General features: G+C 37.9%; 1 protein-coding gene across 2 annotated transcripts in view; it reads left to right on the top strand.

The window, feature by feature from the left end:
• The window catches only part of LOC134542396 (probable 3',5'-cyclic phosphodiesterase pde-5), a 176,474-nt gene that overhangs the window by 2,966 nt on the left and 149,285 nt on the right, over positions 1–24,223 (top strand). For both annotated transcript variants that reach the window (XM_063386594.1, XM_063386595.1), the window contains exon 2: positions 2,451–2,736. The gene's annotated coding sequence lies outside the window, so the exon portion shown is untranslated. The remainder of the gene's footprint in view (positions 1–2,450; positions 2,737–24,223) is intronic.

Below are 24,223 nucleotides of genomic sequence, written 5' to 3'. Positions count from 1 at the left end.
TGCACACACGAAAAAAAAAAGACTCATTGTCCCGTTACGCATATTGTCCCGTTACGCATACTGTCCCGTTACGCATATTGTCCCGTTACGCTCATTGTACGCTTGCGCCGCATCTATCTCTCTTCCACTCGATTGTAACAACCATCGATTTGACTTTTTCGAGGCACATTAAACTTAAAACACTCCCAATCGTTTCCTGCTTTTCCCATCATCGTCCTTTCCTTAACAGAATAACACAGATTGGAAGAAGTTAAATAGCAAACATGTATAAAAGTTATAGTTAAAATAATCTCTTCGTTAAAGTAATAAACATATTTGAATTAATGAGTGCAAATAAAAGTAATTTTATCAATTAAATTGTAGATTTAATTTCACTCCTTCTTTGTATCCATACAAAATAGTAATTATTCAATTTTATTCATAAAAGTATGCAATCATTTCATCAATGTTTTGTTATGAAGTTTTCATGTTAAACTATCTTCCGTAAACCGACTTTACAAACAACCAATTTTTTTTTAAGTGAAACTTCTTATCAGCCCGTGAGGTATTCAGAGCGTAACGTAAATTGTATCGCACAGGGAGTAACGAAAAGCACGACGTAAATTAATAGGCTATGTCATTTTTTAGCTATCAAATTACTTTGCCGAAAACACAGGTGGAAGCATCAGCGATCGAATCACGTTTGTATTATAGCACTCGCTCACTTGCTCGCTCGAAAACATCCGTACTCGAAAACTTGCACACATTCTTATACATTCACATACATGTACACTCTCCTGTACCCTGGCATATATTTACACACTCGTACACGTATTTAAAATATTTGTGTACCCTACAAATTTAAATAACCCATAAAGGATAAAAAGTAATACATGTCGAGTCCTACTGGTTTATTTGGAATTAAAACACTGTAGCAATCATGATTTAAAAATTGGTTTTAAAATATTTAACAATAATAGTTTTACGAACGTCGGGTATTACAAATACTGTTCTTTCACACCAGAAAACCCTGTGATTGCACGTACGTATACTTTTTTCAACCCTAATGCTTCTTTCTATTTGTATGTGCGAATGAAATTAATTCCCATACCATTATCAGACGTAACTGTGCCTAAAATATCTATCACAATTTTATTTACTTTGTATTTAATTGGAAGGAAAATCAAAGAACTATTCAATTTATACCGAATAGTATTCGACCCGGAGATTAGGTAAAATGTGGCACCAGCCAATGAACACTTGATATCAACCTTATTATGCACACGTTTGTGGATTCCAGTCTTCCACCAGAACATAATGCAAAATATGCAGGTATCTGCTTGTTTTCATTAGCTAATTTTCTGGTAAATGTTTTTGGCGAATAATATATTGTTGTTACACTGGCCAAAAAATAAATTATATATAAATAAATGTTTGGTAAAGACGTTGCCTGCTTGACCATTAAGCTCAGTGGTTAGGACATCTGACTAGTGAGTCAAGGGTCCCGGGTTCAATAACCGAATTACTCGTAGATTTTTAACTAGAGGAAAATTTATTTCCCAGATTAAGGGCTGGTTGTCATGCGAGAAAGCCATGTCAAACCATCGTGATATTACCTTTCAGAATTACCACGTTCGCTATCGTGCAACAAAGAATTATCATCATGATCAGGTTTTTTCATAACTGAAGTAAAAATGATGTTCCAAAAACTTTTTTTTTTTTTTTGCTATAACGAAATTTATCTCTAATTCCTTGCTGTTGTGTGTTCACATTTTTGATTGACAATACACGCTTTATGATGGCAATTATTACTATTCCTCCTAGCGAGTTCCTTTCAAAACTATAAAACAAACTTAGAACTTTAGCCTTTTTACGGATACAATTTATTTTGTTAACCAAAAGCTAGCCAATTGTTTTGATAATGGTCCACACCCTTAGGCAAACAAACCAACTCACAATCATTACTCATAAGTAGGGACCTGAAAAATTCGCGGTTTCAATTACCTTCAGCATAGACTACACAGTCATCTGTACACTCGAGCAAATAATGCCATTTCGTTGGCTGCTGACTTGTGAGTCGTCTCAACTGGTTTGCCCGAGATTCGTTACTTCTTTGGTTAAGGGATTCTCATTGGCCCAGAATCGCCCAGACGAACAAGAGCAGCTCAAAGGTATGTGTGTATGAATTTCAGACTATCGCTAAACGAATGTGCTTATTTTTCCGGTCTCTACTCATAAGTATGACAATATACTATTCAACTAAATAAAAAAATCAGTAGTTTGCAATATAGCTTTTCGCAACGCGCACTCCTTGTAAATGCCCAAATAATTCTCGAACAAATCAAGTTAGCGAGTAATATAATCACACACCAACCACACTCGATGGCTGCTACTCTAGAACTCTTCAACAGGTTACCAGAGTATTGAACGAAACACCTGCTCCATGGACTAACACCAGACTGTGTTTGTAGGCGAAGATTCGGACAAGGAGGACGTGTCGAGCCCAGCGCGCAGGCATCAGCACACAGCCATGTCCGCCTACCGCAGAGGCGGCGGTCTCTCGCTCGAAGACCCAGGCAGCCCAATGCCAAGCCTCAACCGCCGGGTTCGCAGTGTCAGCCCCTTGCCACTACTGCCCACCACACAGGAGGAACACTGTGGCCTGCAGCCGGGTGAGTGTCTAGCGCCGGGCTACCAGTGTCAGCCCCTTGCCACTACTGCCCACCACACAGGAGGAACACTGTGGCCTGCAGCCGGGTGAGTGTCTAGCGCCGGCTGACCTTAGATTAAGTAGACCGAGACAGACACCACTTCATTGCCATATTATATGGTCTCTCCGGGGGATGGTTGATGTGTGGGTAGTAGATCTTTGTACAATAAAAATTAATATTTAAAACTATCATGTATAGTTACATATAGTGTAATTTTCCATAGGTTGTCGTGTAGTTAAGAATAAAAATACAGGTTTTTTATTTTATACTTTCCATGCATAAAATTACTTTAAGTTAGCTTTTTTTTTCACAGCAAATTTGGATGAATAATTTTAAAACTCAACATTGGTGTAAATGTACATTTTCGCTGAGAAATCAACGATTTTTTTAAATAGTTTTCCACCAATAACATATTTGAAAAAGTACACCAACATGAAATACAATAACTATTTGTGTTGTGATAAGAATATACCAACTTGATTTGTGTGTTTTTACTCAGTATGCATTTTTGAACATTAATTAATGGTTAATATTTACTCACTTTCATGCCTTTGTGGCTATCAAGATCATTCCTTCTGTACTACGTCGTGTAATTTTACGCCAAATGTGGTTGGATATTCCAAAAATTCTACAGTGGGATGCATCGCCTCTAAGCGCAGCAACGTTCTGGCTGGCGCGCTTTCTTCTTGTCGTGCATAAGGCAAATGAGATACTTTGAATGGTCCACAGTAAAAGAAAAAAAATTATCAGGCAACTTTGAATGTTTCACAGTAACAAAAATTTGTAAGTGGAGCAAATAATATATGTTTTTGTAAAAATCCAAATGTTTGTGAAGTTACAAATAAGTACATACATATATATATATATACACATACATACACATATATATTTGGATACCTGAGTCTTTTGATCAATATCAAGAAAAGTAATGATAATTTTACAGTATTTTTTTTGTTTAATACATAACTTCTGTACATTTTGATTTACCACTGGATGGTGATAAGCCTTATTTATAAACACTTAAAATAAAACGTGGGCACTTTATTTCCAGTACGAAAAATTATTGGCAGTCATTATAATTGATGACTAGAATGTGTGACACTGTTCTTTAATTTTTTTTGTTATTTTTATACATCCGTGTGTATTCTTAAAATTCTGTCTTGAAGAAAGTTAACAAAAAATAGTCAAACAAACTATAGCCAGTGTTCGCTTGGTTTCTTAATTCTGTTAACTTGTCCGACATCAAGTTTTTACACCTCACAACGAGGCTACTCTGTCCATATGGAATAAACGAACAATCTAACGGAAACATGAAAAATAAAATAAGAAAGAATTTATCTATTCTCTTCCGGCCTAGTCTTGTCTTGACCACATCCTCTTCTGCAGTGCCCTCAGAACATCTGCGATGGTTGACGTTCTCGGACAAAAGAACTGTACCAACCACCTCGGTGATTTCCGATTTCCTTTATTTAAAAAAAAAATTGTATAGAAGGAACGATAACTGTTCTTATTTCGTTGTTTACTTCCGGTGGGTTGTTGAGGTCACCTCCCCTCCCCACTCGCGACTGCGTGCGTGGTGGTACGCGGACCACTTCCGGCGGAAGGTTTTCGTTCCTGTTTTGTTCGAATGGGCGACATTGTTGCATTGTGTTGTTCCAGAAAGTTCCTGTAGGACATACGGGAAGCATTCATTTCACAGACGAGACCCGAAGTTCCCCGAAATTCATGCTCGCTTTTTTTTCCCCCGTTCTATCTCATTGTATAAACCGGTGTAGCATTAATTTTGCGGTCGTTTAGGATAGGTTAGCTACATTATAAATACTTTAAAACATTGTGGATGGTTGGTTATATTAGGTAAGTATAGCTACATTAAAAATACTGTAAAATCATTTTATTGTTGCTTAGCAAATAACTTTTTTAATATGTAGCTATCCAGGGCTAGGGAACCGTTTAAATGACTTCACAGTATCTTTAATGTAGCTATCCTAACCTAATAAACCGTCCACAATGTTTTAAAGTATTTATAATGTAGCTAACCTAACCTAATTGACCATTAGTTGTCATGAGTTACAATGAACAAAAAAAAACCGAAGATGCACGATCGGGAGTTTGGCTCTCTCGTTTGTGAAAAGAAGGCTTCCCTGGGACATACAGCCCAGCCGGATCACAGTCTAACGATGACGTCGACAGCGTTCGCAACAGCGCATTAAAAAATATATATATAACCAATTTCCCCAACATTGAACGGCTTGTTTGTAGTGGATCCTTCGAGAAAAAAAACACGTGTTATGACGGAGGTGGTTGGCCCGTTTTTGAGGTTATAAAGTTCTCAATGTACATCGTACGTCCATGTTTCAGTGCTGTCAAACCTTGTGATATCTAGTAACATATTTTAAAAAAAGTTACCTGCGCCAAATAACAACTGAACACTTGATGATTTCAACGAAAGCGCGTGTCTTTGAAGGGAAATTCGTGAACAAATGCTTATTCTGACAGTTATGTTTGCAAACCGTACGCCGATGAACACGCACGTGTGTTGTCTTGTTCGGCTCTGCCCGGACCAGTCGCCTATCATGTGAATCCATGCTTTTAAATGGAAGGTCGCGCACTTGATCTGAACAGCTCGACTCATCTCGCAGACAAGCAAGTTAGCGCCACCGTTCTTCTTTTGACGTGACAACGTCTAATAAATCGATGAACGCCGGCTGCACGCACGAAAAAGTGTCCCGTTACGCACATTATCCCTTTACGCCGTGTCCCGTTACGCTCATTGTACGCTTGCGCCGCATCTATCTCTCTTCCACTCGATTGGAAAAACCATCGATTTGACTATTTCGAGGCACATTAAACTTGAAACACTCCCATTCGTATCCTACTTTTCCTATCATTGTCCTATCCTTAACAGAATAACACAGATTGGAAGAAGTTAAATAGCAAACATGTATAAAAGTTATAGTTAAAATAATCTGTTCGTTAAAGTAATAAACATATTTGAATTAATGAGTGCATATAAAAGTAAATTTATCAGTTAAATTGTAGATTTCATTTCTCTCCTTCTTTGTATCCATACAAAATAGTGATAATTCAATAAAAAAGATTCTATTTTATTCATAAAAGTATGCAATCATTTCATCAATGTTTTGCGTCCGTAAACCGACTTTACAGACAACAAATTTTATTTTTCAATGCAAGAGATTAAAAAAAACTTGAGATACATGCTTGCTTCAAGCCTATTTGTTTACACTTGGTAACTTCAGCCTGTGTGGTAGCCTGAATACGAAGATAAAAGTTATCGACACAAAACTTTTGGAGTTCGAATTTTTTTTTTGTAGTTTATTATATATACTACTTATAAAATGGCTTGAAATTTTTTAACTTTATTTTCTCGATGTGGTGATAGAAGAGGATGTGTAATTTGGGATATCCCCGAAATCCCGAAATTTTGAGAGAGCTTAGTAAGGTCATTAACATTCCTTCGCGAATACTGATTAGAATTGTTTACAAATAGTCTCATGTACAGCCATAGCTAACTTAAAAAAAGTGATCTCTAACATCTAACCTATCGTATAACAAGCGATGTATTAACACATCACGTATAAAATTATTGTATTTGTATTATATAGCATACATTATTATTTCGCTACGTATTTATAGCGCATTAGAAAATCCACAAGGCAATGCGTCACGCTGTTCAAGACTAATGTTTGCGGAACGAACGGTAAACAGCTGTGTTTTCTTTCTCTTTCTCCCGTTCTCTCTCTCTCTCTCTCTCTCTCTTTTTTTTTTTTTTTAACGCCATGGAAATGTTTGCGCTCGCTGACTCGCTGCAGCACTAGCGACAAAATTGTACGGCCCGCGCTTCTTCTCCCAACTTCCTGCTACACATTTCCGCCGCATTCACAAAATTACTCCCACCAAATGCGACAGATGATATGTCAGTCTTGTGTCATTTACTGCCGAGAGCTAAGAAGTGACGCATCAAAAATGGGAAACGTGCACTTCAGGACACTTAAACATACGAGCTCCCAGACGGTAAAATAAATAAATAAATAAATAAATGGTTGTCTGTAAAGTCGGTTTACGGACGATAGTTTAAAGTGACAACGTCATAATAAAACATTGATGAAATGATTGCATACTTTTATGAATAAAATAGAATCATTTTTATTGAATTATCACTATTTTGTATGGATATAAATATGGAGTGAAATGAAATCTACAATTTAATTGACAAATGTACTTTTATTTGCACTCATTAATTCAAATATGTTTATTACTTTAACGAAGAGATTATTTTAACTATAACTTTTATACATGTTTGCTATTTAACTTCTTCCAATCTGTGTTATTCTGTTAAGAATAGGACGATGATAGGAAAAGTAAGAAACGAATGGGAGTGTTTCAAGTTTAATGAGCCTCGAAAAAGTCAAATCGATGGTTGTTCCAATCTAGTGGAAGAGAGATAGATGCGGCGCAAGCTTACAATGAGCGTAACGGGACAAAGCGTAACGGGACAATGAGTCATCCTTTTTCGTGCGTGCAGCCGGCGTTCATTGATTTATTAGACGTCACGTAAAAAAAAAAAAAAAAAAAACAATTTTACCACCTCAAATCTAGTGGATGCCAAATGGAATTTCTGATGACGGAAATCATAATACTAATAATACCGAGCACGGGATTCTTATCATGCTGACGCCACACAAGCGTACATAATTTGGCGTAAATACGGGGTTGACAGCTGGCGGCTTGCCATGCTGGCGCACCAAATATTGACTTTGGCACGAAACTTAGGGTGTTTATTCCGCCCCCTGCCCCCCCCCCCTTTTTTTTTTTTGCAATAAACCAGTTCTTTGACGGGATCTAGCGATGAGACAGCTGTCTGGAGTACGCGGTGAACTGCGTCAGTGGTGCGTGTAATGCTCGTTTGGAAAACATTAGGTCCCCGCCAGCCGTCGCAACAGACGTGCTTTCACGACGCTTTGGAATACTGCATGTACCTAAAGGGCACTAACTGTAGTGTAGAAAATATGTCTGTAGCCGTCTACCGCGTAAGAGGCCATCGTTTCCTTGCGTTCTACCGACAGAACTGACATTAAACTGGTGTCAACAAGTCCATGTGGGTTTGTTTTCTAACGGCGCTAAACCAGAGACAAGTTTTTGTTTCAAATATTGCACGTAAAGTAACAATTCTATTCGGAGTGCATATAATTCCACAGTACTTTCTAAGTATCAAACACTTACTGTTTGGAAGCATGGTAATTCAAATTGCAGTTAGATGTTATTATATCTCCTACTTAAGTTGTTGAACCGAAGGACAGGTTATAATAATAATAATTTAAAACAACAAAATTATAAGAAAAGTGAAATCTCTTGTTGTAGGATATTTTTTGTACAAAATATGTTTTTTGGACGAAAATAAATATACACAACCATTGAATGAACTTTTGATACTGTAACAGTTAAAACATAATACATGTTTTATACTCTTACGCTACTACACGTAGAAATATTACACATCCAAAATAAAAAAAACACCTAATTACAATTTTTGTTACAATTAAAATTACAAATAATTAAATAGCTCTGTCACTGCGATGTGCACAAATATTAAATAAAAACTTTCTGTAGTTGTGTACTCAAAGAAGTTCATGTTTAATAATCCCGATGATTTAATTGTTTCATTGTATGAAATAAAACATTTATGCTCCTGCTTAACCCTGATGTAAGCTATTGCCATGAATTCTGTACTGCAGGAGTACTGTAAGTTTCATTAAAATATAATTGTATTCAAATAATATGAACATTTCTCAATAAGTAAGCAAATCCCACAAAACTAGTGTCATCTAAATTCTTAGTCTTCAGAAACTGATCGATTTAAGGTCAGTACTATCATTGCCTAGAATTCCGGCGATGTCAGTATGAAATGTATCTTTTAATTTGACATCTCCAACACTATAATTGATTTAGTACTTAATTTAAGATTTTGAAAATGCTTATTTGCAAACAGTTGTTTGAATAGCTTTCCAGTATTAGCTGCGCATATTAAGCACAGTAAAACAAAAACAAAAAGCCAAAAGTGAAATAACAAGGTTAACTTTTCTGTGGCTTTAAAACCAAATAAATAAAATGTTATACAATAACTTCATGCTTGTTATCACACACATATTTCAACAACTAAACACACTCTTTTAATAACTAACATTTATTTCAAAATAACTTTACCATCGACAGTGCAAAGCTCTTTACATATTTTTTTACTAGTCTATAGTTCTATATAATTATTGTACAGCGGGAGTGAATGTTTTTTTGCATAAAATCAACTAGAAAATTGCCAGACTAGTTATACAAATTATATTTCACTGTTCTGAAATTACATAATTCATGCTGAACGAACAACATAAGAACACATAAATTTGTTCGTTACCGAGGTTAGATGTTACTGCACGTGTTAAGGACACGCGAAACTACAGTAAACTCGTGGAATAACATCATGTCAGTGTTAAGAAGACTGCAAGTATTCGCTCTACCACTCTGGTTCTGGGGTAGAGCGCCTGCCTTGTGACTTGTAGGACCCGGGTTCGCGCCCCGGCTCCTCCAAGGCGGATTGCCCAGATAAAATGGTGGCATTTTCTCTGGTAGGAATACAATCCCTTGTAACAAGTCAGGCTACCAAAGAAACGGTGGGTGGAACAGAAAAAAACCTACCAGGTGGCTTCCAAATGGGGAGCCCGTTTCTTTTCTTGGGCTCCCCATGCGGTGGCCATTCCGGGGGTTTCTCCGGGGGAACGGAGTTTTGCAAAATTATTTTTTGTAGTTTTGAACCATTTTTGTTTTTAGTAATTGTAGCATTATTATTTTAATGTGTTGTAAATAAAGCTCAAACATACATTTAAAACATTAAATTTTGTTTTTGTACATAAAAAATATTTGAATGAAGTGTGTATCAGTCAGTGAGTGGTTGTATACCGATGTTGTGTGTTCAACCATTTATCGGTATATATTTTCTTGAAGTATTAATGTTAGATTTCAGTCACAAACTATTGACCAATACCTTTATTATGTATATTAGAATTTTCGACTAAAAAAATACTTTAGGCCTAAAAATATCAGGAAGATAGTCTTTAATACACACAGTATTATGTGTGTGTGTGTTTTAATGATCTTATAAATAGACGCTTTGCAGTCAAATTTGCAAATTCAATTTCATTTTCATGACATTAGGTGTTCCGCAAAGTAGTAGTTAATCTCTACTACTCTTTAATATTTAATAACTGATATTCCAACTGTAATCGGAATTGATATATACAGGATGTATCAATAAGAATCATCCGATTTGGCACGTCTATATTTCTGAAACTAATAAACATATACAATTATTTTTTTTTGCTGAAAGAGAAACTCAAAAAGATTTTTTTCAAAGGTGTTCCATATGCCCCCCTTTAGATGCGCGGCATATGCCAAGGTGGTATTCAAATTGGTCCCACACTGCAGCGTGCATGTCTTGCATTAGGCCTACTGCTTTCACGGCTGCTGTTATGCGATTTCTCAGTTCATTCATTGTAGTTGGTAACGGAGGCACATAAACAGAGTCTTTTATAAATCCCCAAAAGAAAAAAATCACATACAGTCAGGTCCAGTGACCTTGGGGGCCAGTAATGTAAGGCTGCATCATTTGGCCCAGTGCGACCCATCCATTTTCCAGAAATCCTTTGATTTAAAAATTCCCGCAATTCCAGATGCCAGTGTGGCGGTGCCCCATCCTGTAGGTAAATGAAGTCGTTCGAATCAGTCTCCAACTGCGGGAAAAGATAGTTCTCAAGCATATCGAGATATGTTATTCCTGTGACAGTGTTCTCAGAAAAAAAAATGGACCGTACACCTTTTTCCGTGAAACCGCACAAAACACATTAAATTTTGGAGAGTCCCTCTCATGATGTACAACTTCATGTGGTTGTTCTGTACCCCATATTCTCACGTTATGGCCGTTCACCTTTCCATTTAAATGGAATGTTGCTTCGTCACTGAACACTAAGCGTGGAACAAAACTGTCATCATCCTCCATCTTGTCAAGAACGAACTTACAAAACTCCACACGTCGTTCTTTGTCACCTCCACGAAGAGTTTGCAGTAGCTGAATGTTGTAAGGTTTCATGTGTAAACGTCGACACAACACACGCCACACGGACATCGAGGGCATGTTGAGTTGTCGAGCTGCACGGCGGACTGCGTGTGAAACAATGGCGGATGCGCTCCACGCCTGCGTCGGGCACTCGGGGACGGCCCAGCGATTCGCCTTCACACAAACAACCTGTTTCTCGGAATTGCTCATGCCATCGTCTAATGCTCTGTGCTGTAGGAGGATCAACACCATACCTAGTACGAAAGTCACGTTGAACTGTTATTACTGACTTGCAATGCGCAAAACGCTTTCTGTTGTCCAGACGCCATGTTTACTAGAACTGAAGTGAGCGCTGCTACCTAGCGGGAACCATGTAAAACTCGAGAGTTTTCTCTTTCCAACAGTACGTTGTTCACGCACACCTATAAAAAAAACTTTTTGAGTTTCTCTTTCAGCAAAAAAAAAAAATTGTATATGTTTATTAGTTTCAGAAATATAGACGTGCCAAATCGGATGATTCTTATTGATACACCATTTTATTTTTATATATATATATATATATATATATATATATATATTCAATTTATATAGAATATTTTGTTTATTTCAACATTAGCAAAGACTTTTAGGCCTATACTTTCCAACCCAATCTTATTATTAATAAATTATCAATTTTAGGCCTCGTAAAACAATGCGTGGTATAGGTATATTGATTTTAATTATCTTACAATTAGACGCTTTGCAGTCAAATTTGCAAATGCAATTTCATGGTATTAGATGTTCCCCAAAGTAGTAGTTTATCTCAACTACTCTTTAATATTTAATAAATGACATTCCAACTGTAATCGGAATTGATCAAGAAAAGATGCTGAAGGAAATATGTTTGTAAAACTTTTCAGCAAGATATTTCAGCTGTCGATATCTGTTTTTCAAGTTAACAAACGTCTCTGAATTACGATAGAATTTATTGTATAAAATTTAGTAAAAAACTAATTCAATTAATTAGAATTATCCCATAGTAAGAAATGACGTGGTGTCCACTTTTAATACCTTCGAGTTATAGTGGATGCCAAGTTTTTATTTTTCACCAACATGTAATAATTTTAGTCGCACTTGAAGATCTTAGGTCTTATACCTGATTGTATACTTTGTTCTTCAAATTGATTAGCTATGAAGTAGAATATTGTGTCGTAATTTAGAATTAAATAACTAATTTATATTGTAATAGGATTGAAAGTATGCTGAAAAAATTCTTAAATAAATATTTTAAAATTTCAGGCTTTTAAATTTCTCTTAAATATGCTACATTCCTATATAAATTTAATTTGTATGTTCTATTTACTATACGTTAAATCAGTGATACACATTGTATTATATATGTACGTTTTATTACCACTTTTGATGTCTCATACATAATATCTCGGTTTGGATTAATAATTTCAACTGGCAATTATAGAATTAGTGACACTTTTAAAACCATTAGTAACTATAAAAATTATACTTCTTTTTGAATAATCTAGAAACATTCATTGGTAGAAAACTTAAACAAAAAGTTATTTAAAATTTTTATAATCTACAAATTTATTTTGTAAACACCATTTTAGTTTCGGTTTAAGATTTTTGTGAAAACCAAAATTGGTTAACATGAACTTTATCAATATTTATCTATCTGTGTGTTGCGTTGTTTCGTGTTTTGTCGCATTTATGTGTATCAGTGTATGCAAGGGCGCCCATACCCGGGGGCAGGGGGGGGCCGTGGCCCCCCCCTAGCTTTCAGGGAAGGAAAAAAATATAGTGTAGTCAGGTGTTTTACTTTAAAGAAAATTATTTAAATTCGGTATTATGTAGAAGTGATTCAACACGAAGATATTATTGTATATCGTTTTTTACATGTCTATTTCATTTGTTATGTTAGTTCAAGCATTAGTTTCTGCTGCTGCGATATAAGGTGTTGTGTACAGGGAGAAAACGCTGTTCAAGCGCAACGCCCGTGGCGAGTCATTCCCCTTCGTATTCCTACCCAAGCTCGCGCGATAACACAACACAACAGATTTAGACCAGTCAGAGTTAGACGACGCGACAGTTGACATGTGCTTGTAGACGGCGAAATGTTTTGCTACTTTTTCGTCATAATAATGTGTATGTTCACAAATAACATCTCAAAACAGAGATTTTTCAATAGTCTTTAGGTCTACCTACAGTTTTATGCATCTGGTCTAGATTTAGTTTAGTGTATTCAGTCAGTATAAATAACTTAAGTGCAAATAAATAAGTGAAAAGTGTAAAGATAAAAACCATTGTTATTATGTAGTGTTTCTTAGTTTTCCTCATTCGTCACATCCGCTCAGAATATTCACAATTTTTAAGGTAAGCTAACACCTTTAAAGTTACTCAAATAAGAATTATTGTTCAGAAAAGTCTACAACGTAAAATTTATGTTGGAATTTTTAATTTAGAGGAAAACCACTTTTTCCCTTCAAAAGTGTTTAAAGGGATAAGGATTCCGCTACCTTCAGTAGACTCGAAAGCAATTTACACTGGAATCTCGATTTTACGTATGCTCACAGTCGCTTGGATTGCATTCGTAAAATCGTTATCTTCATAAAATTTCAAACACCCCACCCTGTGAAGATACATGTTATAATTTATTGAACGGAATATATATAATATTAAATAGTAAAAACAATGACTGCTGTCTGCCCTCTGCCCTCCCCTTATTTTTTTTTTTAACATTCCACAACTTGCTTCATTGCACGAGTGATATAAAAGCGACATCACAGCGACTAAACACAGTTGCACCACGCATTGCATCATGTTAACTTTTGTGTGGTGACAGTAGGTTGTCCGACATGCCTTTCTTGGATATCTTTCCTTTTCGTAAGACGCGTGTTACTAAAATAAATTTATATTTGAGTTTGCAAACTTGTCCACTCCTTGCCAGAGACGACTGAACACAGACGAGACTATCCAGGGTCGGGTTGATGAGCTGGAAGAATTCCCTGCCTTGCATTTTTATGGACTTCACCTTATCATATTTATCAGTTAATCTTTAACAAATCAGCTTGAAAAATATTAATGAACGCACTTTTAGTAACATAATCGAGGAGAACAAGCACACAGTTCAGTGTACACCTGTACTGTTTCATAAAAGTGATCATAGGTAGGGACTGGAAAAATTCGCGGTTTCAATGACCACTAGGATAGACTAAACGATTCTCCTATGTACTCTGGCAACTATCACATGGTCATTGGCTACCGACTCGGGGAAACTGTTTACTGCGATTCTTATGATTCGATACTTCTTTTGTTGAGTGTTTGCCATTGGCTCAGAGTTCTTCAGGTAAATTGCGGTCCAATCACTGACGCAGCATTAAGCTAAACGAGTTTGGATTCCAGCCTGTCTCGAAAGGAATCCGCGAATTTTTACGGTCTTTAATCATAGGCTTATTTGGTGAAAAAAAACGCTGCTCTTTAACGACAGACATTCATTAAAAACACAGTACATTTTAGTGCGAGAAGCCCTTGAATTTGTGATAGCCATAGGGAATTATTTGTTTGTATAGTAAGTTAAAAAAAAGCTTAGTTGAAAATCCGCTCGTCACGTCTACTTGCTGCGTCACTTATACCATTTTTGAGCGTTTTTTACTGGGAAACCGATGCAGCGAAGGTAATTAATGCGAAAATTGTCAAGATAATGCCTAATGGCTTGGGTTGCTGGATATTAGCGGAAAGGAGAGGAAGTAGCTACTCAATATCGTTTCTTTCTCTCACGCTTCTCAAGGTTTCAAGCTCAGTTGCTATGTTCACGAGCTGGAAATGTTGGAATGGGTAAGGAATGTTGAGTATAGTTCATTTGCGGTAAAATAAATATTTTTACAGCCTTGGCATAATTTTTCAATCTAAGAAATTTCGAACTTTGCGACAAATAAAGTGTACCTAGTCCATTTTTTCTTTTCGATTTTGAGTTTGATGCCGCAATAACTTATACAATATTCACTAACGGTAAATGGCTGTTGTATTAGCTTTAAAATATGAATACGCTGTGCATTAAAAATTAATATCTTTATATGTTTTCATAGTGTTTTTTTAATTTTTTTAAAAATATATTTTGGTGTCAAATTTTCCGAATTTTAGATGGTTCCTGAAAAAAATGTATTCGTAAAATCGCGGCTTCGTTCAGTCCGGGCTCCGTAAAATCGAGGTTCTAATGTACTCTTAATTCTGAAGTTAAGTTCTGAACATGTTATTTAAGGGTTTATCAATGCCGTATTTACGCGCAGGCTATCTAGGCTGTAGCCTATGGGCCCGCACCACAAATGGGGGCCCGCACCACACGACACGAAAAAAAAAAATTATACTGCGATGTGGATCTTCTTATATTCTTAAAATACGCGTCGACATAGTATGTCCAGTTGTTTTGTGTGGATTAATTGCGCCGAACTAAACTCTTCTGTGGAAAGCTGATATATGAGTTATGTCAGCATTTAGAAATTTTCGATTATTTTCATTGGTTTTGGTGTCACTTAATTCCTTAACATCTAAATACTGTTTGGTTAAATAGTCTAGTTTAATAATAAACTAATTTTTTCTGTGCTTTACTACTGAATCCATCTGTGCTAATTTTAAATGATAAGCAATTATGATTCATATCGAAACATAGTAATATTCATTTAATTGTGAAACAATTTTTGACTGTAATTATAAGCGTAGTTCAGGTGTTACATTTAAAAACAACTGTTTTCTGACTGTGATAACATACTCAAATCGTTTCTCTCCCAAAGTTGAATCTTTTGATCAACACGTTTTAAACTTTATAATTATTTTAATTTAATTTGTACGCGACATTTATTTAGGGGTAAAGAGAGCAATTAGTTGAAGGACTGTATTCTTGATATCCGTGTACCCGAGACGCTTCAAAAGTATAAGGACTCTATTCCTGCATTTGTGTTTCTAAAAATTCATTTGTTTCAATAAAATAGTTAATATTTAATTAATAAAGTAGCCAATAAAGATTTTTTTATGGCGAATGAGTACTGTGGTCTATTATTTTAGTAACAGGACAAAAAATTTTAACAGGGTCAGAACTGGAACTATTTTATGGCTAGTAACAAGCCGCAGTTAAGTCTTCCAAAATATTAAAAATACTTCATACCCCTAAGTCTGGCCCCCCCCTACAAATTATCATATGGGCGCCCTTGAGTGTATGTATTGTGTTTTTGTTGTTATTTTATGCCATAATTCGTTTATAGGTGCTGTAAGGCACAAAAAATTTAATTTCAATTTGATCTGACAGTTTTAATGAAGCAGGATAATAGTCTACGCATATTAATATTTTTTATTTTCTAATATAAAAAATACTTAAATTTTACCAGAGTTTATTTCTGAAAGACTGCAAGCCTGTGCAAAGCCCACCAGATTCCATGTACGAGCCTATGTTTCCCCTAGAGCGCCTGTGCTGCTTGCCCTGTGCCAACAAACTACACTACATAAAAATATTTCCCTCGCATTTCAGCATCTTAAAAACACATTTTGAAGACTTTAAATAATTTAATATGGATATTAAAAATATTAATACCCTTGAATATTTGCGTTGGATATGCACTCATTAAGTAATGATCTACAATTACTTCAAGTATTCCAGTGTGCAAAAATGTAAATTCTATGAAGCTAGTTACATTACGATTTAACGAGTGAGGCCGTTTTTCTCATTCATCATTCATTTTGGCAGAATTCTCCTTCGTGCATGGAAAACTACCATATGTATTATTTTTTTTTAAATCGTCGTAATAAGAATACAGTGCTGCTCCCTATAAACCATTTTTGTAAACATTTCTTTATTCTCGTCCGCGATCTGGAAGTTATTTGTAATTGTAACTATCACCGTCAGAAGCGCTATCTGTAATCTTTAAAGTTAACACTATACACTACTTCGAGGGCAATGCTGCTGTGCTCATTACATGGAGGGTGTAAGATAATATGGCAGAATTCCGTCTCGTCCTTTGAACGTATGGCATATTTCCGTTTTAGTACTTTTCCGCCTTTTTCGAAGAGGCCAGGCGGAATACTGCTTTATGGTAGTCTTCCAGGATGGTTGTCTTCCGCGCCCCCAAATATTTCAAGTTAATATTTGGGCAGTGCCATAGAAGTATGACTTTTAAAGTGTGTGGAAACTTTAAAGTATTAACTGTTTAATGAATTTAACAATATTTACGTGTTTTTTTTTCGTACTGCCATACGCGGGCGATGGTAGCAAGCTACGTTTACGATTCAGGCAGCGAATTCTAGCGGCGGGCGCAGAAAGTAAGCGTGAGAATCGCGTCTAGAAATTTTGGCATGTATTTGAAAAGAGAATATTTTATTGATCATTATATTTATCAAGCTCTGCATTAATTAAAAGATATATATATATATATATATATATATATATATATATATATATATATATATATATAGCAACATGAGCAACATGAGGACACACGAATTTGCACGTTGCAGAGGTTGGGATGTTTTACACATCACTGGCGAATACTGAAAGACACGCTGACATTTTCTTTCTGATGGAGAAATTATGTTCGCCTAAGAACATGTGCTGTGCTTCACCGTAGCAAACATTTACATCTGGCCGGTTGGGCGTCGAGGGAAGATATATTCAGCTCGGGCTGTGGCGACAGCGAAACTCGCCCTTCCCCGCCCGAGGTTGTCCGTCAAGGACACCGCCCTGCGACCTGGCTCGCTCTGCTGCCGGTGCCTCCTTTGTTGTGGGACCAGCGCTCTTCCGCGGAGATCAAAGCGCCGCCCGTCGCCGGCGCCGACCGCCGAAATACGAGCGCATAGTCTACCATACACCGCGGAGGAGTTAGTCTATGGAACGGTTGCAAGGCTGGGTTCACAATTTAAAAAAAAATGGGGCGTGGCGGTGTCATGGACACGGCCGTGTGTTGTACGTGAATATGTGTACGTAACAGGTAAAATTTTCTATATAAAATATAAAATACGCTATTTTATGTATGTTATAATATATATATTTTTTTAAATTTTAACACCATATATATTTACTGCAACTATTTTACACTAATGTTTTATAAATGCAATCGATAGATTTTGACGAGAGCTGACGATTGAAACCCAAACGAACGTCGTAGCTTCTCCGAGTCAAAAGTTATACTAAATGGAAATCTCGATACGCAGCAAAATGACTTCAAAAAGGCGTCGCTTCCCCCTCCCCTGCGCGCGATGCGTCACAGTCCTCACTTAGCGTAACGAATTTTTTGATCCTTTAGCTATCTAGTGGTGTAATTAAATTTTGTATGGAGATGACAAATATGTAGCTGCAACACCAAACTGTATCCCGCGATTTTGTAATCATTGGTTTTTTTTAATTGCCTCCCACTATGGAACGAATTTTAAAGATAAATTCGAGAAATACGTGCTTCAAAACTCCTCCTTCAGTGACAGACAAACTGAAACACAAACTAAATACAGAGCACACGTACAAAACCACAACCAAGCAAATTATTTCTGAATAAGTCATCAGTGAGGAATGTGTTGTTACATGCTACAGCATTCCTGATGGACAACAGAGATGCAGTGAACAAGGAACATTATCTTTAAGGGGCCCGCCTACCTGGTCACACACACGGTGTGCAGAGCTTCAGGAAAAACAACGCGATTTCAAAACTACTCAAGATATCCGAGTGGGGTGTGTTTACGAAAAGCATTTAAGAGTTCGCTGAGGCCCGAAAAGTACTTTTAATTTTGGATCATGTTTTTAAACTGTATTTCTAGAAGAGTTAAAATGTCTGAAACGCATGTTTTCAGAGTAATTTTTAGGTGTAAAACAAGTGGTACAGATTCTTGAAAGCACTTAAGGGTCTTGCATTACACCTTTATCTTCATTTCCCCGTAATATAAAAATACGGTCACAGCACAAATTTCACATTTATCAATTGACGACGAGAAGACTGCGCGCCAGTTCAGAGCCTTGAGCTTAGAGGCGATACCGCGCTAGAAATACCATCGAGCGTCGCGCTTATCATCCCGCCTCACTAACACACATACACCCCTGACGAGGCGGGCCCCTTAAGTTCTCTTGGAAGACAGACGGAACCTGGTTCGAATACGCACTTTATGACTGTTTCGGAGGTTTAAGGGTACTACTTTTTGGAGGTATAATAACTTTAAATGGATGCAATTTTTAAATATCCACAAAACCTTCCACAATTCTGTCTCTCTGGTCCCATTTTGCTCTTTAACTAAATCAACCATGCATTATATATATAATCAATAATGCATTATATATTCAATGTTTATACCATTCTCATGTTACATATTGTCCAATAACAATTATTGCCTGATAAAATACTTAACTTCGAGGATGTAGAGTTTCAATGGCGAGTTAAGATAAGAATTTTAATGTTTAATATTTGTTCTCATTTTGAGGCGAATAAGTAAAAGTGCACCATGTTATGTACAGAAGATAGATTATTAGCGACTTTACAAGAAACAGAACGATCTGTACATTTGAATAAACTCCTGTCAGCATTACTTATGACTTCTGTAACGTATCTCTGGATTGTCTTGATACACATTATAGAATTGATTATAGTTTGTGCCAAATGAACCTGTCTCACTTAAAAACAAAACAAAAACAAAAAATGTGCGTAAACTGTTTGCGAACTAAAAGAACGAACATGCAAGCTCTACGACCTCGTCAGTTCCTAGACAAGTCCCCCCCTCCCTTTTTCTCCCAATCTGCCACGCGGCTAGGGGCTAAGAGGAGAGGTGGCAGGTTGCTTGGGGGGAGAGGAGGGGAGGAGGCGACGTGACGGTCAGCAGGGGCAGCAGGGGTCGCGAACCCGCACTCGGGGATGGACCCCGGCCACACCCCCCTCCCCTCCACTACGCTAAGGGATCGATCCCGCCGTGATTGCAGTCCCGGGGCATACCGTGGCCGGCGCACCTGTGCAAGAGGCCGGAGGGGTTTTCCCAGAGTGCTTCCAATTGCCACTACGACCCGATAGCCCGACCCTGCACAGGCAAGGAACAGTCATGGGTGTACGACGTTTTCCATAAGATCACACAAACATTAAAATGGTATTAATACGTCAAATTTTGTTTTACATAAATAAGGACAAACTGACAATTACGATTACCAAACAACTCTCGCGCAGCTCCAGTTGATTGCCTTGCAGTGAGCGATGTCGCGCCATCCTGCTGACACCATAGGTTCCAGCTTTTCTGTGTCACCTTGCAAATGTGTCATCGAATTTCACTAAGCCAGTGCAGATGAGATTGAGGTGACAGTGAGACAAAAAAAGGGGGAGGAATTAATTCCCGGGGCCCGAACACCAAGTTGAGTGAACCCGGTTGAGTTCCAAAATATATTTTATGCTTGTGTTTACCCTGATAGGACCAAAATTACAATTCTTTTGCTAATAAAATTAATTGGAAACCGTACATTTTATGCAGTTTTGTTTTTCCACGCATCTTTTTTTTACAGTTATGGCTACAGTAACTTTTATTCTTTAGGTATTTTATTTTTTTAACTGTGGGGGTTTTTTGGAAAAAAAATTGTACGTTGAAGTAATGGGGAGGAAAAACGAGTAAATTTACTCTAGCGAAGATAGAACTTTCGTACGAATTTTAATATTCGTGTAAGAATATCGAGTTTTCATCAACCTTTCAGGAATGTTCAGTGTAACCTCCACTCGGACACACGACGCCGGTCAGGAGTTCAGACTGCTCCCGGGTGTCTGTCACTGCAGCCACCATGTCGCGGCTGCACCGGGGTGGTCGGACCGAGTCTCCGGCGAACACCAACAATAACAGAACTCACAGACGTATCCCCTCCGTATTATTAAATCCACAACTTTTGAAACTCCCCCAATTTCAAAAAAAAAAAAATAACCAAAAGACATTACAATCAACCGCGGCAATAAATGTAGACGTGATCTGCGCATATAGCATAACTTGAAAGGTTTCGTGTGAATTATACTTGTGATTTTCGGTCCTATAAGGGTAAACCCAAGCATTATATTATATAATCTGAAATCTCAACCGGAGTACTTTTGTACCCGGGCTCCAAGGATTTTGCCCCCCGTCCCCCCTTCCTCTTCCCCTTCCCCAAGGCCCTTATCACTAGACGGCGGCTTTGCAGTATCACCAAATACTGCAATAGGGACAATATAGAAAACACGTAAGGTGTACGTGAGACAAGTGAAATCAGCGAACCTGGCAGCGTGGAGAGCAACTACGCTTTTTTTACAGTGTGTTTTAAGTGCGTGAGAGTAATGACATCTAGCGGCGCGGAGTGAAAACAGCTATAAAGCAATGGAGTTAATTGCCTCGCGCTTCGCCAGTGATAATTGGCCAGTGTTTCCTCATAATGTCTAGAGACCGGAAAAATTCGCGGATTAATTTCGTGAAAGGCTGAAATTCAAACATGTGCACAATTCTGCTGGTTCCGCTATTGGCTCGCAGTTCAACTGAAGCTCTCTGGGCCAATGAGAGACTATCGACCGAAGAAGCATCGAATCACAAGCTACCTAGTGGAGACGCCTCACAAGTTAGCACCCAGTGTACATGCGTGTTTGCTTGAGAAATGCAGAGGTGTCATGGCGGCTATCCTAGAGGTTATTTGCATCCGCGAATTTTTTTACGATATTTGGCGTGTCACATCGACGAATACCGCGTCAGTCGACGACATGTTGGCACCTCGCACCCAGCTGTGGCCTTCGAGATCCCATCAACTCTGTGCGCCCAGCTGCACGGTGTAAAAAGCTATTCTCGGCTTGAACTTGCTCCCCCGAAGCGCGGGCCCAAACAGCCGTGAACGAGAACTATTCCCGCGGTGCCATCCAAACCCTTGTCGAACTGGACACGTTTCAAACGACCCCAGACGCCGTTAAGCATTTTATACGGCGCGGTGCTGCTGCGAGTCGTTTTGTGTGTTGTTTCTACTTCAACAGTCGCCATCCTCTTTGTAGCCACGTTACGCAACGCTGAGTAGTCACGCTTGGACGCCAGCGGTCTCCATTGGTGTATTCCAGGAGAGTGACCACTCTGTAAAAATGTCCTGACCCGGAGGGCGGGAAGGTGGAGTAGGGTTACACAATTTTAAGAATACAGCGGACCAAATTGTATTCTGTACATTCTTCGGATGTGAAAACGTCTTTAAGTTTGGTAAAAATGCTGGGTGTCGTTTCAAAATTAATTATCAGCGACACACAGAGAAAAAGGTTTGTTTGAATCAAACAAATATTTGTTTATATATGGCGAAAAAAAAGGGATTCAAAAGGACGAGTCTTTTTTATTTTAAATAAAGGTGGAACAAAATATTTTGTTAGTTTAATCAAACTCGGTAAGTAACAAAAATAATTTGTTACACCTAACCAAATATAGGTACATTTTAGTTGAGAAAATCATTTTGTTGGGTCAACAGAATCTTTCTTACTACAAAATATTTGTTTGAATTAACATAATATATTTATTTCGTCATATATAAACAAATATTTTGTTGAGTCAAACAAACCTTTCTCTCAACGACACCAAATCCACCGAGTTTGAAACGAATAGTACTCGAAGACTAAGGGGCGGAGTAAATTGGACTGTAGAAAGTGATAAGCGAACCAGCCGGAACATCTCTCTACCTCCGCATGAGGCGCGGGAGGAAAGAAACGAAACACAATACGGGTCATTGCTCGCAGAGCCAACACCCTCTGGACTCCAGTGGGGTGGGTGTTCATGATTATGAACACACATTTTGCCATAAAAGACACGCTGAACAACGAAGGTCGCGGATATAACTTCAAAAAAGAAGCTGCGTGATCACGAACACAACATTTTCGTTAAAACTCCGACAAATAATGACGTTTCGACGGTATGTACCGTAAGCTCTGATTAAGAACTCACATTTCGGACGGCATTTATCACTCCGGTACTACGTGATGCACCACGTGTGTATCAGTTGGTGGTGTGAAACGAATAAGAGGTTAGCGTTGTAATTGAACTGTAATAAATACTGTCAGATTTTAGTGGCACGATTTTCTTTTTTATCATAGCTGGGACTGTTAAAAAAACCTATTTACATTGAAGTTTAAAGTAAGCAATGTTTGAGGTTAGGAACTGTTATGACAGTATTTTTGACGTGACAACGTCTAATAAATCGATTAACCCCGGCTGCACGCACGAAAAAGTGTCCAGATACGCAAAGTGTCCCGTTTCGCTGTGTCCCGTTACGCTCATTGTACGCTTGCGCCGCACCTATCTCTCTTCCACTCGATTGGAACAACCATCGATTTGACTTTTTCGAGGCACATTAAATTTGAAACACTCCCATTCGTTTCCAACTTTTCCTATCATCGTCCTATCCTTAACAGAATAACACAGATTTGAAGAAGTTAAATAGCAAACATGTATAAAAGTTATAGTTAAAATAATCTCTTCGTTAAAGTAGTAAACATATTCGAATTAATGAGTGCAAATGAAAGTAAATTTATCAATTAAATGGTAGATTTAATTTCACTCCTTCTTTGTATCCATACAAATAATAATTAATTCAATGATAATTCAATAAAAATAATTCAAATTATTAATAAAAGTATGAAATCATTTCATCAATGTTTTGTTATGACGTTGTCACGTTAAACTATCGTCCGTAAACTGACTTTACAGGCAACCAATTTTTTTTTGTGCTCTGCTGCAGTATTGTTTAAGAGCGGTATTAAAATACACAGATTTGAGTGCGCAATAGCACAACGGCGAGAAAATAAAATTAATTAAATTTTTTAATGAAGAATTTTATTTATGTAACCTATCTTTTACTTTTATTAACAGCAAAAAAAAAAGCTCGAACGCAGATAAACCGGGCGTCTGTCTCGGGGTCAATGAATAATAAGCGAGAGTATGCATGTGGGGTAGTGGAAGCGATGGAAAAGTTGTGGGAGGGAGGTCGCAGGACTGGGTGCCATGCAGCGATACGCGATCCCTTGCCCTTTTCCTTCCCCCCACCCCCAACTCTTCTCTAATTGAACTCGCGGCCTCGCTGGACCCTTTGAAACGCACGCGCTCCAGCCGAGATAGGTACATCACGCTGCCGCTGTGTTTGTCCGGCTCCGTCATGCGAGCAGTTGGTTTCCTCTCTCCCCCCTCCCCCCCCCCCCCGCCCGGCAAACCAACATCAGCCATTCCGACGGCTACGCCCCCCCCCCCCCCGGCCAGAATCTGAAAACTGCGAAATATGGCCCCCCTCAGATAGGTTTTTTTTTTATTCTGTTCATTTCGCGGTTGGCTTCGTTCTAACACGGGCCGCAGAAGCCAATTACCAACCTCCTCTACGGGGACGGACTCTGATCCTCGACGGCTGTGACTAATTCCAGTTTCGGATAACAGGGGTTCTGGGTTCGTGTCCCGCACA

Source organism: Bacillus rossius (assembly GCF_032445375.1).
Source record: "Bacillus rossius redtenbacheri isolate Brsri chromosome 4 unlocalized genomic scaffold, Brsri_v3 Brsri_v3_scf4_2, whole genome shotgun sequence".
Taxonomy (NCBI): Eukaryota; Metazoa; Arthropoda; class Insecta; order Phasmatodea; family Bacillidae; genus Bacillus; species Bacillus rossius.
The sequence above is the reverse complement of the archived record's forward strand: the minus strand, read 5'-3'. Positions and strand labels throughout refer to the sequence as shown.